We start from the raw sequence: 18,084 nt of genomic DNA on the forward strand, positions 1-18,084 counted from the left end.
GGGTCTCACTCGTAATTCTGTGTAGTGTAGGGGTCTTAGTATATCAGAAATATTCACTCTTGACTTAAGGTATTTTTCTTGTCTTGCAGTAATATTTTAGTATTATTTTGCTTCTAGTTCACAGAACTGCATCCAACCTCTCTATGACTATATGGTTCTAAATACGAAGGGTGATGGAGCTTTTGGAGGTGTAAAGACATTGCTTGGAATTCTTACCTGGTTCAGTGTGTGCTTTATTATTATACATTAGAATTCAGGCACATTTTTGTGAGATATCCTTTATATTACAGGTGTTTTGTATTATCCTGTCTGAAATTGTGGTGTAAAGAAATAATTTTGTATTAATATTGTTTTTACTTACTAAATTATAATAGATTGTGCTTTCTGGAATAAAGAAAATGACTGTAACAAAATATCTTTGAAATGAAAAATATTGGAGATTGAAAACTCTTGATTGGAACACCAATTGTCCAGTGTACATTGAAAAAAAAAAGAAAATTATTGTCCTGCTATGGTGTGTGAATGTGTGTGTTTATATACAGACATACACATATACACACACAGAATAGAAGGCACAATGTGATGTAGTCCTAAATGAATTATTTTTAATTTCCTCTGGTGAAGCGATTACCAATGTTTGAAAACTAAATAATTTACATTAAGTTCAAGATTTCAGGAGTGTAAAGTTTTAGTACAAAGTTGGTGTAAGAGTTCCACTAAAAAAGGAGACAAGGGATAGGCACTAAAATAGAAAACATATGAATGTCTGGGTCTAAAAACTAGTGAGCAGATACTATGTCACATAATTATGAGCTAGGTAAGATCTATACACATTGTTGCAAGCATAATCTTTTGATCTGGAATTTATGCATGCTTTCCTATAAAGAAAGTGATGCATTCACTTTAAAATAGAATATGTAAGTGCTATTGATGGGTTGTTTTTTTTCCAATTGTTGCATCCATTAAGTCTAAGAGTAAAAAACTCTGTCACTGGCAAAACAAAAACTTTCAAACTTTTGTGCCTAAAAGATTCAAAATATGAATGGCTATTGGCCCCAAAGCTGTATAAACATACGCACAATGTATTTGTAAATTATATATAAACTTTTGGGGCTTTCCTTTAATCCTTTGTAAGAATAATCCAGGAAATTTGTTTTGTGAAGTCTTATTAAAATTTATTAGGAGATGAACTTGAAAATCATTGAATTTGACAAAAACTGATGGATTCAATTCAGAGACTGTAAAAGCCTGCCCGTGTTAGATCCCTACCACTATTTTGCTTTATAAAACATGTCATGTATAATATGCAGGCACAGAATATTTAGAGCTGGAGTAGGAGGTTGGATAGATAGTTGCATCATTCAGATCTTAGTGCAATCTACATGCCAAAGGATATATTTAACATTCTCAAATGAACAATCTTTATTATATGTTTCTTATCCAAAGGATTACATTCAAACTGTTATAATTATATGACAAATACTTTATTTTTTTCCTAGATGAGAAGCTTTAAACTTGGCACTATCTTCCTTAGATTCAGATTATGAATTCATTTATTTTTTTTTCTAAAAAAGGAAGTTGAAATCAAGCTTTCAGAACACTATAAACATACAATATTTTTCTTGGGTTTCTTCTCCTTAACATAAGAAACCTGTATCTCAGGAAGTCTTTCTAGATTTATATTACTGGTAATGCAAGGTAATTTTACAAACTGTTATTATACAATACATCTTATTCTCTTCTTTCTTTCCTCTGGGAATTAGGTGGTGTCATATAAGGAAACATTTTCTGAAACAATTATGATATTATTTATATTCCATGCCATTGTTTTTTTAAAAATACTGAGGAATTGGATTGATCTGTGATAAATCCTCTCTTGCTACTTCCAATAGTATAAAAAGTTAATAGTTTTTTTTTCTGCAGTTCTGTTTCATTGGAAGATGCAAGCATTTGCAAAACCGTAGTTGGACTTAACAAGAGGGAAGAAGTAGTTCTTGTTTTGTACCTTAAAAGAATTACAAAGATAGTATTTGGATACCGTGTGAAAACAGCACTTCTCTCATTTTGATTAAATTGGCATACCTTTTTATGAGCACATAATCTCTTGATTTGGGGTAGAGTCGAGGTGACTGGATGGAGCTGAGTGTTTACTGGCCAGATGCCCTTCCTGACGTCATATGGAGTTCACAGCAGATGTTTTTTCTTTGCGAGTAGCATAGTGGCCTAGTGGTGAAGACCCTCGCTTTCCATTCGGAAGGTTGAGAGTTCAATCCTAGGTAGTGGCAAATGTTTCTCTCCTAGGCTTCTGTGTGAACCTGAGAAAAGAGACTTTCTTTAAAAGTTACATGGATTGATTTCTTAAAGCAGCATTTTTTTCTTTCTTGTATGGAAGTCTAAAAAATGTAGCTTACCTATTGCTATACTGGTACAAGCTCTGAAGCATTTCTTCTGAATTATTTTTTTGAAGCATAATCAGCCCTCCTCAGCAATAAAGATCCAAGGACCAAGTGACATCTAAATGAAGCGTGTCCAAACTTTTGGCTTGTCTGGGCCGCATTGAGTGAAATGGAATTGCTTTGGGACACATAAAAATATAATAATAATAAAAAAATAATAAAAAGTTGGAAGGGACCTTGGAGGTCATCTACTCCAACCCCCTGCTCAGGCAGGAAACCGTATACCATTTGGGACAAATGGCTGTCCAGTCTCTTCTTAAAAACTTCCAGTGTTGGAGCAAAGGTCCTTTTTATATATTTTTAATTACATCCCATTACTAGATGTCCGGGACTGGGTTAAATACTCCTGGTCTAGAAGAAAATGAGGGTGAATTTGATCAAACATGAGCTAAAGCTATTATTAAGGCCTACCTCATGGGGGTAAGAGCAGCAACTTTGCTCTTATTGCATCTGTAGAATACTGCCCAGTGGCCCTCTGTGTAAGATCACCTGACCCCTGTTGAGCAAGGCTCTCGGGAGGTCTACCTTCAGGGCTGCACAGGAAAATTTTCTGTGCATCTGGCAGATAAAATCACTCTGACCTGATCCAACTTGTATGCCAAGCATGGGACAAGCCCTGTGGAGATGCCTGGGGAATGAACTTACCTAATTATCTGGAAACAGCTTGATGCTGTTGGACTTGAAGAAATGGACAGGATCTGTCAGACTGCAAACTAACTTGTATGTACTACCTAGGCTTTATGTTCCTATTCAGAGATTTTAAATGTAAAACAGATAGTCATAGGAACAACATGAAGATATATAACTAACCTGATTTTTATGTAATGGGTTGTATGGTTGACATAAGGGACGTGGTGGCTCAGTGGGTTAGGACACTGAGCTTGTCGATCAGAAGGTCGGCAGTTTGGCGGGTCAAATCCAGAGTGCCACGTAACAGAGTGAGCGCCTGTTACTCGTCCCAGCTTCTGCCAACCTAGCAGTTCGAAAGCACGTAAAAATGCAAATAGAAAAATAGGGAGCACTACGGTGGGAAGGTAACAGCGTTCCGTGCGTCTTTGGCATCTAGTCATGCCGGCCACATGACCACAGAGACGTCCTCAGACAAGCGCTGGCTCTTCGGCTTTGAAACAGATGAGCACCGGCCCCTAGAGTTGGAAACGACTAGCATGCATGTGCGGGGGAACCTTTACCTTCACCTTTACCTTTTACTACCCAACTAGACATCTGTCTAGGGTGAATTAAGTGATACTGTGGATATTTTTTTGTAGTGCCTGGAAGGCTGTGGTGGCCTGGATGAGGAATAATTGTAAGATGGAATAGCTGGTAGGTAGGGGGCTCCTCTGTATCCAGGGTTTTATCAGCTTTGAACTTGGATGAGGTTGCACCTCTCAAGACATACTCTATGTGTAATCTGGAGGTCCTCCTGGACTCCTTGAGAAGCAGGTGGCAGACATGGCTAGGAGGGCCTTTATCCAATTATGTGCCAGTTATGCTCCTTCCTGGATCAAGAGGCTGTCCTATTGCCCATTCATGGCCTGGTCATCTCCCTTATGGTTTATTGCAATGCAGACTATGGACTATTGCATAGGGCTATCCTTGAAGAGTATCCAGAAGCCTCAGCTAGTGCAGAATGCAGCCACAGAAGCAATCTTGGGTGCCTCAAGGATGGTGCATGTATTGCCTTTACTTGTTTCAGAGTTCAATTCAAGGTGTTGTTCATGACCTTTAAAGCCCTACATGGTGTGCAACCAGGTTACCTGGGGAACCATTTTATTTCCTTCACATCAGCCTACCCCAGCCAATAAGGCAGGGAAGGTATATTATTGACTTCATCAGTTAAAGAATTTTGATGGGCAAGTGGGCTCCAAGAAGATCCTTCTCCCAGCATAGAGGTGGGGCCCCTATCTCCTGGCCTCTTCAAAAGGGGTTTGAAGACATGGTTCTGCTGACTCTGTGAGTATCATGCAATTTGGGGTTAGTTTGCACCTTAAGATCTTGTCCTTGCCTCTTAATTTTTAACTTATTTTAATTTTGTTTATACCTGGCTCCTTTTACCAATGTATTGCATTTTATATGGTGTTTACGCTTTTATGCTTTTAATTGTACATCACCCAGAATCACTCTGAGAATGAAATGGGCGGTACCTAAATTTGATAAATAAATAATAAAGGTAAGCTTTAGTGTGCAGGGTAGTAGTTATGTTTTTCTGTGCAGGGTAGTAGTTATGTTCGAAACTTGAAATCTTTCAGCAATTTAGTCTGAAAACAAGAAAGGTGACAGTTACAGTGAAACTTTATTGTATTGTGGGAAGAGGGGTCCATTATTTATGAAAGTCCATTAAACTGAAGAGAACTGTTTTCTAGCAATTTGGAATATTTCCATAAAGATACCATTACTAATGATGATGTTGGGACAGAAAGTTCTTTGCAACAAGGTCTGGTTAATCAGGGTTTCACTACACTGCAATAACTGGAATAAATTAAATTTCTTCAGTTATTACTTTTACATTCTTTCTCAATATGAAAATTCTGCATATTGCCTAGAGTTCATTTTCAGCTATCTTCAGAAAGTCAAGTTTTGTTAGGGTTGTATTCGCATTCTTCTGAATTCTATATCCCTTTTAGATATATTAATCTGCAGGGTAAGCCATGAGTGAGGTTAATAGAAACCATGCGAAAAAGCAATCTATTTCAGCATTTTTGAATTGATCCCCTCAACATAGGCTGTTGAGTCTATTGCTATTATCTACTTCCACAATGGAATTATTTCTAAGCTTTTCTTCATTTGGTTGTGGAGGGGAAAAATGTTAGCTCTCTGCCAAACTTAATTCAAGGAGCTAATACTTTCCTTTAAACTTCTAAAGCGTTTTTGGTCTCAAATGCTTAAATGGAAATTTATTTCCATATCAATTTGCTTCTTTTATCATGCTCTCCAATATTGAAAGGTCATGTGTGTATGTAAGGAAGGTATTTAATAATTTCTATTTCAAGACAGCAACGTCTTTCTCTAGGTTAGGAATTAAAATTATTGCGTTATTTTTTGAGACAGTTACATGCCTTTGCAGCCTGAAAGTAGAAATGTTCCAATGTATCCTCTCTATTGGTGCAGCAAGAAAACAGGTATATAATGTTGTTTTTATATTTAAGGGTGATAGAGAATACCTACTGGTGAGAATGGTAGGATTTTGTTTTTTAACTTTTCTATAGAATGGCTTCAAAAATGGACAGCACCCAAGTTTGTAAAAACTCCTTGTAATCTGTCTTGCTCCTTTCTTGTTAAGCAGTCTTGTCCCAAATTAATAGTTTCTGTTAATGGCATTCTAAGAATTAAGTGAATCTATACAAACAACTTAAGTACTGGCGGGGGGGGGGAGGCATTGTCATCAGAATTACACGCATTACCTGTTTTTTTTTCCATTTAAATTATTTACCTTCAAAATTACTGGTGTGGAGAGTTCGGCTTCAGATTCTTCATTGTTTTATGCTTTCTTCACCTTATAAAAAAGATGGGTGCTGTACTAGAAACTTTGACATTTTATATTGTCCTTGTACCTTTGTATATCAAGTCCTCGTTTAACAACCACAGTTGCAACCAGCAACTCAGTCTTTAAACAAAATGGACATGAAGTGAAATTGCTACTGTCCTTATGATTTACTTTAGCTTTCCTTTCTTTTATAGTCCTGTGAAGGCAATAAATGGGAGGATTGATTGTAAAGTTATTTTTCCATAACTGTTGCGAAAGTTCACTAAACAAAGCAGTCACTAAATGAGAACAATCTGTCTATGGGTCTGTATACATATTTAATTTTATTGAAGTTTTAAAAAGAGAAATGTAGAAAAGATTATTAAAAATGAAAAAATAATAGGATGCGTTGATTGCTTTAGCATTATAATTCCATAAGTAAACAAAAATAAAAATTGACATATTAATATAATCACTGAACTATATCACATATTCATTTAATATTTAATAACTGTATCAAGCTTAGATCCTTTGCTGTTGCCACCATCACAATCTGCTTTACATGAGAGCATTTTCATGAATCACACCCCACTCAGAAGAGGTCTTCAGAGAAAGAGTTGTTCAAGTTCATAAAGTCTGCAAAAATCACTGCTTAATGCTTTGCCCTCTAACCAAACACAGTCAGGCAGATATAGTCTACAAATGGAGAAAAATGCACACAATTATTCTTCTTCTCAGGGGTAGTCATCTTGCAAAAATCATGTAAGAATAAGACATGCAGTGCTTTAAGAAGTCACCCCAAAACAGAATAATAATTTGCATCCCTCTCTTGCATTGTCTGATGTCAGTGTTCATGAGTTTACCATAGGGCCATGGTGGTGAACCTATGGCAAGCGGAGGCATCCCTGTGGGCATGCGTGCCATCGCCCCAGAGAGAGGCGGGGCCAGGCTGCTCCCTTCCACCTCTCCACGTGTGCCTGTGCTCTCTCTTTCTCTCTGCACTAGGAGTCAAGGAGCAGCTGCAAGAGCTGGGTGGATCTGGGCTGGCTGGTAGAGGGAGCTGCCAGCGCAAGTCCAGGTATGCCTGCAGAGCGATTTTGCACCACCCCCATGGCCAATCCGGGCAGCAGAGGCCTTTTCCAAGCCTCTGGAGCTCGCATCCATGGATGCGGGGCAATTTTGCAGCGCGCCAGTGGTCCGATCTGACTGTGGAGGCCTGGAAAAGGCCTCTGCTGCCCAGATCTAGGGCTGCAGAGCGATTTCATGCCCCCCCATGGCCAAAACTGGCCATTTGCCGCCTCCTGCCCAATGCAGTTGCCATGAGGCTGCAGAACAAGCCGGGTGGTGGTAAGAAACCGGTATACAGCCACATTGCACCGAAACTGAGGGCCTGGCAGGCTGTGGCTGCTGATGGGACACAGTTGGCCCCGGCCCCTGCCTCGCCTTGCCTTGTGGCAGTGGTACCCCTGCCCTGCCCCCCTGCCTCACCTTGCCTCACCCCACTGGACGAGCGTCCTGCCCACCATCCCACCCGCTTAAGACCCCCTGGATCTCCCCCAACCCTGCTTGGTCCCCATAGGCGTCCCCACGAGCAACATCAAGGTGGCCACGCCCACCCAGTCTGCCATGACCACCGCAGCCACGCCCACCCAATGGGCCACGCCCACCTGGCACCCAACTCTACATAAGTGGGTTTTGGGTTGCAGTTTGGACACTCAGTGTCTAAAAGGTTCACCATCACTGCCCTAGGGAATACATAGAACAAGAGTAATACTGTATGAATGAGAAGAGACCGTGAGGAAGTATTTTTCCTTAGAAGACGCATGCTAGTCCCAAGTTGGTCAAAGACTGGGTAGATGATTCAGCAAACTGTTGGAATAATGTTGTTGGACAGATGAAAGTGGAATGTTTTGGATAAAATAAATATTCCATTCTGACATTGCATAGAGGTGGGGATAATATAGCTTGAGATGTTCTTGCAGTCACTCGACCAGGATGGCTTACAGTTAATTGTGCTGGTGCATGAAATTAATCAGACCTTAACAAATTCCTAGTTAATGGTTTTTGCCTTCTGATTAGCTCATCACTCCCTGCCACAAGCACACTAAGCAAACAGCCAGCAATATCACATTCCTTTCCATGTGCATCCTCTATTATGTGCCTGTCTAGTTATGTGTAATCCCTTCCCCCCCCAATGAATATAGATACAAACGTTAATTTCCTTGTTAATCATCCAAAGTGCATTCCAAAGTGTGGGGGAATGGAGATTTGAACTGCAATACCGACTTTCTTGTGATTTGAATTTCAGGGACCATCCTCACTGCTTGTGCTCACTGCACCAGATTGAGAAAGGACCCTCTGGCAGTGGGAGTACATTAGGGGACAATTTGTTAATAAACATTCTTGAATGTTTGCTGCTATCCCAAAGTCTCCCTTGGTTTCTTTGGTATCTATCTGCAGATTCTAAATTAGAGGGAGTCTGTAACTGTGGCAAGAAAGGTCGTAAAATGGAGCAAAACTCTCAACTATTTACTTAGCAAAGAAATTTTGGATTCAATTGTATTTATAAGTCGATGACTAATAGTATATCTTTGGTAAGTTAACATCTTGATACGTAGAGAACAAAGGTACATTATTCATGCTTTTGGGGATTTCCTCTATTTTTTTTAATACAACACTGAAGTAAAAATGTTAGATTAGCAGTATATATTAAATTAATTTGGATCAATGTAGGACTTCAGAATATTATTCAAGCTGTCTCTGTATGCAATATTTAACAATAAAAGCCAATAGAGTCTGAACTGTAAATAAGAAATTAACAAGAGTTTCTGTCTAATGGAAGATATTTAACTTTGTTTAATAAATCAAACAAAGGCTTAAATATTGAAACTTTGCATTAAAAGAAACTCAGATTTAGGATGTGCATAAGCCCATATATACTTTGGTTTTTAGATTGTTTTTAAGACTAGGGCACTGGTCTGCAACCCGCGGCTCCGGAGCCACATGCGGCTCCCAGTCCTCTGCTATGTGTAGTCCAAAAAAAAAGTGCATATCTCGCCTTGGCTCCACTCTTCAGCCAAACCCTGTTCTGCGCATGTACGCGCATGCGCACACATTTTTTTGCGGCTCCCAGTTTTTCCTTTTGTGAGGGAACCGGTTCCGAGTGGCTCTTTCACTCTTTCAGGTTGCTGACCCCTGGACTAGGGCAACACCCAGTAGGCCACGCCCACTCTGGCCACACCCACCCAGTAGGCCACACCCACCAGTCCCGTCCCCCCCCGAGGGCAACCACAATGCTGATGTGGCCCTCAATGAAATTGAGTTTGACACCCCTGTTATAATGGAAGGGGGAATTGTACAAATTAATTTTAAAAAACCTTTAGTACTGAATTTGATGCCTAGACTGTCTTTCAAAAAAAAGATTGATAAGGGAAACTCCAAAGAAAAGACTAACTTGAAAACTGTTAAGATGTTGCCCTTGTCTACAGTACAGGTAGTCCTCGACGTACGACCACAATTAGGCCCAAAATTTGCATTGTTAAGTAAGAAATTTGCCTAGCACGTTTTGCCCCATTTTGCCACTTTTCTTGGCAAAGTTGTTAAGTGAATCACTGCAGGTGTTAAGTTAGTAATACAATTGTTAAATGAATCTGGTTTCTCCTTTTGACTTTGCTTGTCAGAAGGTCGCAAAGGGGGATCACATGACTCAGGGACACAGCAACCATCATAAATATGAACCAATTGCCAAGCGTTCTGAATTTTGATCATGTGACCCTGAGGATGTTACAGTAGTCATAAGTGTGAAAAACTGTCATAAGTTACTTTTTTCAGTACTGTTGTAACTTTGAACTGTCACTAAATGAACTGTTGTAAGTTAAGAACTACCTGTAATGAGCCAGACACGTTTTTATGGGCTGACTTTATTTTTGCTACGGTTTAAGATACATTACCAAAAGAGTGTAATAATCAAGTAAAGATATTGCATTGGAAGATAGATGCAAATTAATCTATTTGTTTACTTGTTTGTTTATTAAATTTATATGGAACCTATCTTGTAGCAATTCTGGGCAGTTTACAAAGTGATAAAAAGATAATGTTAAGCAATTTAAATTAATTCAGATTAAATAAAGATTGTGTTTGATTAATAATTATCCATTCATTTGAGCCCAAAGAAACATGAAACAGCAATTAAAGTAGCAATTTCTTAACTAATAGCAGAAATAAATTTGTAAAACTGAATTTAGGGCTAGTAGTTTATTGGTGAAAATTGCATCCAGAAAAAATGTGAGTAGTAGAGTATTAATTAAATGTGCCTTACAAATATAAGCTTAAATTTAATGATGCTGTTCCTTCTTATTGAATTTTCTAGTACTAGCACGTGGGTATATTTAGAACAAAAACCTTTTGAGAGGATTTTAATGAATTCAGCCGTAATAGACTGCCTTTGAATGTAAACAATGGCTACCTCTACATCTATGGAACCTTCTGGCTAAGCAGAGTCATTATCAGCATTCACACTTTTGATTTCCAGCTACAGTACAAAATCATGATATTTAATTTTACTGGGAACTGAACTTCTTCACTAGCTACATTTCTTTCATTCATAAAATCTGTACAATCATTTGTGATCTTCTATGTAGTATCACAAGTAATTTTGCTAAGAAACCCTGCTGAAAAAATACTAAAATACTAAATTCTTGGGAAGAAAAGGATTAATCCTTTCATTTTGTGTTGTCTTCTCCAAATCACTCCTTCATGCAACAAGTGGGCTTCATGTTACATTGGGAAAAGAGATGGTAGGAGGAGGAGGAGAGTCCATCGGCACAATAGCTCTGGAAATTGAAGAGAGAAGGACCAAGATTGGTGAGGAAGGAGAAGGCCAAGCGAAAAGAAAGCTCACATAGGACTGGATCAGGCTGGCACTGCTGAGAAGACTGTAAATCTCCCAGCGCATCCTGGTGGAGCAGGCTTTTGTGCTGTAGCTCAGAACACTAAGGGGCTCTTTTGAAAGACTTGAAAAGAAATCCATAGTTTGAGTGAAAAAATCCTATTTACAAAAGCGGTTCTTATTTAATGGTTAAAATCCCCGAGCCTTTGAGAAAGGGTACCTATACAGGTACCTATATAAATAGATAATAGGTCAATAAGTATTTATTATGCTATCAGACACTATTTTTGCTTTATAATTCCTTTTGCTTTGTCTCCTGATTAAATGTAGAGTGCCTTTTTAGAAATGCTATTTCCTTTTAGGGCGAAGATTGTCCTATACTTACAACCTGTCAGTTAAAAAATCCAGAAGAGGGTCAAATATAATTGACTATAGTCTTCAGTAGCCATCCATGATGTTTGGAATTCATGCTTAACTAATTAAGTATGCTAAACTTTGCCCTTGTGGTAATGTAAAACTTCAAAAGCAATAAAGCATATAATACTTTCTATTCTATTTTTTATCTTCAATCTATTACAGGTAGTCCTTGACTTATGACTACAGTTGAGCCCAAAATTTATATTGCTAAGTCAGACAGTTGCTAAGAGTTTTGCCCCATTTTATGATCTTTCTTTCCACAGTTGTGAATCACCGCAGTTGTTAAGATAGTAAATTGCTAAGTGAATCTTGCTTTCCCATTGACTTGGCTTATCAGAAGTTTGCAAAAGGGGATCATACGACACTGCAGCCGTCATAAATATGAGTCAGTTGTCAAGCATCAGATTTTTATTTTATTTATTTATTATTTTATTTATTTAATTTATATACCGCCCTTCTCTCAAGAGACTCAGGGCGGTGAACAGGGCAATACATAAAAGTTAAATACAAAAATTAAAATTAAAATTATTAAAACATGATTAAACAATGCCCATAAATGATACAAATTTAAAATTGAAGTTATTAATAAAAATCCCAACCCGTCCCATCAGGCCAGGCCCATGGGAATGAATGCTGCGATGGTCATAAATCTGAAAATGATCATGAGACTTTTTTCAGTGCTGTTGTAACTTCGAACAGTCACTGAACGAACTGTTATAAGTCGAGAACTAGCTGTATTTGAACTGTAACTTTCAGAAGTAGGATTTATGGAATAATATACCACACAATTTAAAAACATCTTTTTTTTAAAAAAAATAGAACAACTCCACACGCACACCATTCCCCATGTAGTGTGTTCTGAGCCTTGAACAATAGATGTGGAATTGAAATGTAAAATAGTCAATTTGCTGTTCATTTCTTTAATCCTTAGAGGATTATAAGACTTTTCCTCCCTCTGTTTCCTGATGTCCTTTGGAGCTGGAGAATTGAGACATTAATAATGTGTTTTCCATAGATTTTTTTAATGGTACCAATTGATAAGATAATGTGATGTTTTTATATTAAGGATATTCTACATTTTGTTTAGATGTGCACATTTGTGCAAAATAATGGGCAGCTTCTCTATGTTTTCTTGGGATCTAATAGAAATTTGGTGTGAGACAACAAGGTTTTTTTTCTTCTTTTTATTAAGGAGCATACCAAGTGAGAGGTTTGAGCATTTTCATTTGATTATCCTCATTTGACATATGATCTAATTGCATTTCATTCTATTCCAAATTCCTCTCTTATCTCGAGCCGTGTTAATACAGCTAAGTCATTAGCTTTTCAAATTGCAAAGTGAGCTTTACTTATTTATTTGTATCCATGCAAGATTTCACTCCAAAGCATTTTTGAGAAAATATGCTTATAGATTATGATGTGAATTTATGCACTACAGGTGGTCCTTGACTTACAATTGTAATGGAGCCTGGAATTTCTAAGTCATGATGGTTGCAAGTCTAGGCACCATGTGGCCAAAACCAGTTTTATGTCTTGTTTTATAACAGTCATTAAGCAAACACTGTGTTCATTAGGTGAATGTGGTGGCCATTAATGTTTTCCTGTGGGCATATTTTGCTGGAAACGGGGGGGGGGGGAGGGGAAATGGCGTGAATTGTGGTCACTTAGCCACAGAATACAGCAATCATTCGTAAAGGTGAGCTGATTGCCAAGCACCCGAAATGCAATCATATGACCATTGGGGAAGTGTGCAGTTGCCAGAACTCTGGAGCCCGGATGTAGTAGCATTTGGGAGTGGGTGGGTCCATCATAACTTCAATCACAGAACAACCAGTTGTAAGTTGAGGACTAGACGTATTCTACTTTTAACGTTACTGTCTTCCTAATTTTAGAGTTAAGAAAGGGCATTCATACATCAGAGCTGACTGGACAATTCTAGAAGTTGAAGTCCATGCACGTTAAAGATCCAAAAGTTGGTGGGAAACACTGGATTAATGGCAGTTTGCATCTTTCAGGCACTCCAACACTGCCTTTTCTCTGCTTTGTGAAGCCTTTGATCTGTTTTCCTTCTATCATGTTTAGCTTTTCTGAGAGACTTCTGCATTGACAAGGAAATCCATACTGCATCTTCGCACCTTTGGTCTTCAGCATACTTCCCAAAATCATGCCCAGGCATCCTCTTGAGCGGACGTCTAGAATTTCCCACCAACCGATACACATCAGCATCCTAGCCCAGGGGTGTCAAACTGCTGGCCCACAGGCCGGATTTGTCATGACGAAACCGTGCCCACCCCATTGCCGGCAATGGGGAAAAAGCTCTGATACATTGCGCGACATCACATGACGTTGTGAGTTTGACATGTCTGTTCTAGCCTGAAAATATGGATGCAATCTGACCCAGCAAACAGTTATGGTGTTTGTTAGTCATCTTTTAAAATTTTAGAGATTATCTGTGACAGTGAAATATGGTTTGTTTGAAAACTAAACTCATTTAATGACCATAATATGGACCAGGAATTCCAACGCTAAGTGATACTATTGTTAAGCAAAAACAAAACAAACCATGTCATTGCGCTGACTTACTCCAGCAGTTTGAGTTGCAATCATTAAGTGTAATGTTTCTCATTAATGTTGCTTATTGGAAGATGGCACTAAGGGCCACAAATGACAATCACATATCTGTAGGACACTGGCTGTTGAAATTGTGTGCCAATTGTCAAGCACCCAAAGTGGAATCCTGTGACTGCAGGGGTGCTGCCATGATCAAGTTCAAGAACTGGCCATAATTCTTCTCATTCAGTTCCATTGTAACTTCTAACTGTTGCTGAACGAATGATTGCTAAGCAGAACTACCTGCTTTGTGTATTTTTTTCAGCTTTGCCATTGGATCTGGCAGTTTATAGTTTATTAATTATTAAAGGCAAAGGTAAAGGTTCCCCCGCACATGCGTGCTAGTCGTTTCCGACTCTAGGGGCCGGTGTTCATCTCCGTTTCAAAGCCGAAGAGCCAGCGCTTGTCCGAGGACGTCTCCATGGTCATGTGGCCGGCATGACTAGACGCCAAAGGCGCACGGAACGCTGTTACCTTCCCACCGTCGTGGTCCCTATTTTTCTACTTGCATTTTTACGTGCTTTCGAACTGCTAGGTGGGCAGAAGCTGGGACGAGTAACAGGCGCTCACTCTGCTACGCGGCACTCGGGATTTGATCCACCAAACTGCCGACCTTCTGATCGACAAGCTCAGTGTCCTAACCCACTGAGCCACCGCGTCCCTTTTTATTAATTATTGGCCCCCCCCCCAAAAAAAATACATGTCCCTTTAAGTGTATTTACTAAGTGTTGGAGGTAAAATTTCACCCTAACCTGTGTTTCCATTGTCATGCTTGAAATTCCAAAACAGCAGCTCACAACAAAAGAATTTTAACTGGCTATATATTTAAAATACAGTAATCAGCAGTGGACTGAATATTGGGTATTTGTGTTTTCATAATTCCTACAGGAATTCATAGTTCCTGTTTATCCCAGGAGCTGTGACACAGCAGTGCTGACAAGCATCCCATATTTTACAGGAACTGTTCCAGTATTAGATTCAGTACGCTGGTGCCAATCTGAACATCATACCATTGGTATACGTTGGCCTGTGTTTTCCAGAATTCTTACTTAGCATGGCTGAGATTTCTGGCAGGAGTAAATTAATGCATCTAAACAGTGTCAGATTGAAAAGGCAGCCTGACATCAGAAAATCTCTTCTGTTTTTCATTCAATATATGTTTAAAAAAACAAAAAAACCTCATTTTAATTATCTTGATGGATACATCTGTGTAGCTCATTTGACAAGAATGTGAAAGTTTTGTTGTCTTCTGGGATGTTTAAAATTTACTTTTTTATTTTTGTTTTTAGTCCTAGATAAAAATTATTGTCTACTGCATGACTGATTATACAATTACTTGGAATAAAAACTAGTGGTTGAAAATTTAGAACATTTCTTCAGATATATTTCTAGAACGCTTTCACAGAGTTTAAGTGTATGTTCTAGTTATGGAATATCAGGAAGGTTCTGGTAGTAGTAGAAACTTAGCTGCACCCAGTCATTTTTCTGGCCTCTGTGCTTTAATAAATACTTGAAGCTTGTAATAAATGAAGGGTTCTGCTAAAACTTACATTTGCCCCTCTATAAGAAACTTAAGTTAAAAAAAATCTTAGCCACTATTTTATTTTCAAGGAAATATATTCATATTATGCAGTTCTGTGGAATCTGTGGATGCAGGTGGAAGACTGATGGAGAGCCTTAATGGGAAGTAGCATTTGATGAAGCTATTTTGTTAACTCCAAGAGAAAAATTGAATATGTAGTCAAACTCTTGAATTATAGTCATGGCTTTACAAATACATGTTTGCTGAATGTGTAATTGACCCGCAGATCAATTCGCTTAAAGGTCTTTCGTATAGTCCAAGCATATAAGCTTGATGTATGCTGCACATGGTATGACAAAATTGGAGTGATAGGTTGTTGCACATTGTTTTGGTCTACAGGAGATAGAAAATGGAGATAGATTAACTGGAAACCTTTTGTCCCAGTGTCCATTCAGTGTCCTTGTGTTTCCGAACACTGAAAAAAGACTACAGAAATTAAATGTCAAGAAGAAAATCAAGAAGTGCAGAGTAGGTAGGAAGGCAGACAGGCAGACGTGCTGTTTAAAATAATTTATCCTATTCAGATTTATGTAATCCTTTGTCTGGGTGCCATTTCCATAGTTATTAAATTAAAAATATCCTTCTCCAAAAGTGATGTTTCTCCAACATAAAAACACATACATTCACATCCCACCCTCACTTAGTAGGAAAGATTGAGAATACCACACGAGTTATTTTTTCCCCCTACACCTTTAAAATTGGAGAAAATTGGACCACAGAGTTTCCATTTTGCTATTTGCTTTCCTCCAATTTCCTCCATTCAAATAATGGAGCTAGATGGATTCTTCTCTGGCTTTTTTTTTTTGAAAAAGGCTTTTATAAAGTATTAATTTAAAAACAACTTTTCAGCCTAAATTTTAAATATGATAATATAGTCAGAAAAACTTAAATAAATATATCTTAAAAAAGGAAATATAGAGATCATTCAAATACAGCTTTTAAAAATAAAACTCTTCAAAATCTAGCAAAAAAGGTGCTGTTTTTATGAGCCTTATTTTGAAACTGTCCACAAGGTGTTGAAGTAGATAAAATGTACTGTTCTCGGAGAGTTTTTAAAATCTTGCAGATGTCTAATCTAAATGCAGTTTCACTGTTTTTAATGGCTTTGAGTTATGATGAATGTTTGCCAGATTTTGCTGATGACTTGCAATCAATAGGCATAGCCAATACAGATAAAGATCAGCAACTAATGCATGACCTCAGAGTAAAGAAGTAGAAATTGAATGAAATCTGATAATGCAGAGTATAATGTCACATATATCGGGATTAGTAATAAGTACTTCTGCTGTCCCTTGTGGGCTCACCAGCTGGAAGAGGAAGAGACTGAGAGTCTGGGGCATCCAAGTTGACAGAATAATGGCCAACTCAACAACATGAAGCAAAATGTACTACAGGTAGTCCTCCATCTATGATCATAATGGAGTCTGCTCATTACTGACACATGTGATACCCGCTAAGCAAGATATCCTCACTTAACGCCCCCCATCCCCTGTTTTTCCTGATGTGGTCATTAAACAGAGCATGGGGTGCCTCAGGAGTGAGAAAGGCTCCGGGAAGCCCAGCCTAGGCCTTCCTGCCTCAGGTTTCCCCCATTTTCTGAGATACCCCATGCTCTGCTTCCTGCCCCTAGGTCCCCATGTCCCCCTGGGGCCTGTCTTCCCCACTCCGTGTCACACATCATGCACTTATCTTTTGAAGATCTCCGGAGCTCATGTTGCAGAAGGACATTCCATCCTTCAGTTTTCCTGGGCCACATGGCTGTGTCTCAGAAGCAGTCCAGGGACAGAGCAGTCCGCTCTGCTTCCCTAATGTGGTCTCTGTAGACCTGCAGCTTTCGGCAGTGCTGCATAGACCAGACCTTTTCAACCCATGGTACGCGCACCACCAGTGATACTTTAGTACCTGGCTGGTGGTACAAGAGCCCTAGGTAATTGGAGTAGGGGAGGGAACCAGTTAAAGCGGAGCCGCACAGACCTGGAGAAGATCAGCTGGAGCTGCAGAGCTTGGCAGAATCCCCAGGATCTGCCATGTGGCGACATAGTAATTGGAGCTTCTGGTGCACCCGGAAGAGAAAAGGAGGAGGAGGGCGGAGAGAAGAGAAGAGGCTTTTCTTACTGAAGCAGTGAGGAGAGACAGAGTGAGTGGCCTGTTTTCGGAGGAACAGCGAGCGAGGAAGGGTGAGTGAGCAAGTGACATGTTTCCGGGGAAAGGGCTAGCAAGCGAACAGCTCCTGCCCAGACGCCCAGACGCGCGGCTCAGCTGTAGCCCAGCAGCACCTTTTTCAGAAGCGCAAGCAAGTGAGCTGGGCAGGAGCCCAGGATCGGCATGTGCAGCTACAGCTGAGCCGCGCTTCTGCAGAGCCGCCCAGAAGCGCGGATCAGCTGTAGCTGCTCTCCTGGGCTCCTGCCCAGCTCACTTGCTCGTGTTTCACTGGAAAACATGCTGCTTGGTAATTTAGCAAAAGCGCAGATCAGCTGGAGCCCGGCGCTGATCCTGGTGCTTCCACTAAATTAACAAGCAGCATGTTTTCCAGCAAAGTGCGAGCAGGAGCTCTCCTCTGCCTCTGTGCACGCACAGGCACGTTCGGCATGCCGCTGGTTCGCCTCACCCGGCCGCTGCGTGGTGAGGAAACTGCGCCACTGCCTGCCAAAACCCGGCTGGGGTCTAG

At 39.5% G+C, this 18,084-nt stretch overlaps 1 protein-coding gene across 2 annotated transcripts in view; it reads left to right on the plus strand.

Moving 5' to 3' along the window:
* UBE2O (ubiquitin conjugating enzyme E2 O) overlaps positions 1–18,084 on the plus strand; it is a 73,929-nt gene that overhangs the window by 1,131 nt on the left and 54,714 nt on the right. The window lies entirely within an intron of this gene.

The sequence above is a fragment of the Vipera ursinii genome (genome assembly GCF_947247035.1).
Source record: "Vipera ursinii genome assembly, chromosome: 2".
Classification (NCBI taxonomy): Eukaryota; Metazoa; Chordata; class Lepidosauria; order Squamata; family Viperidae; genus Vipera; species Vipera ursinii.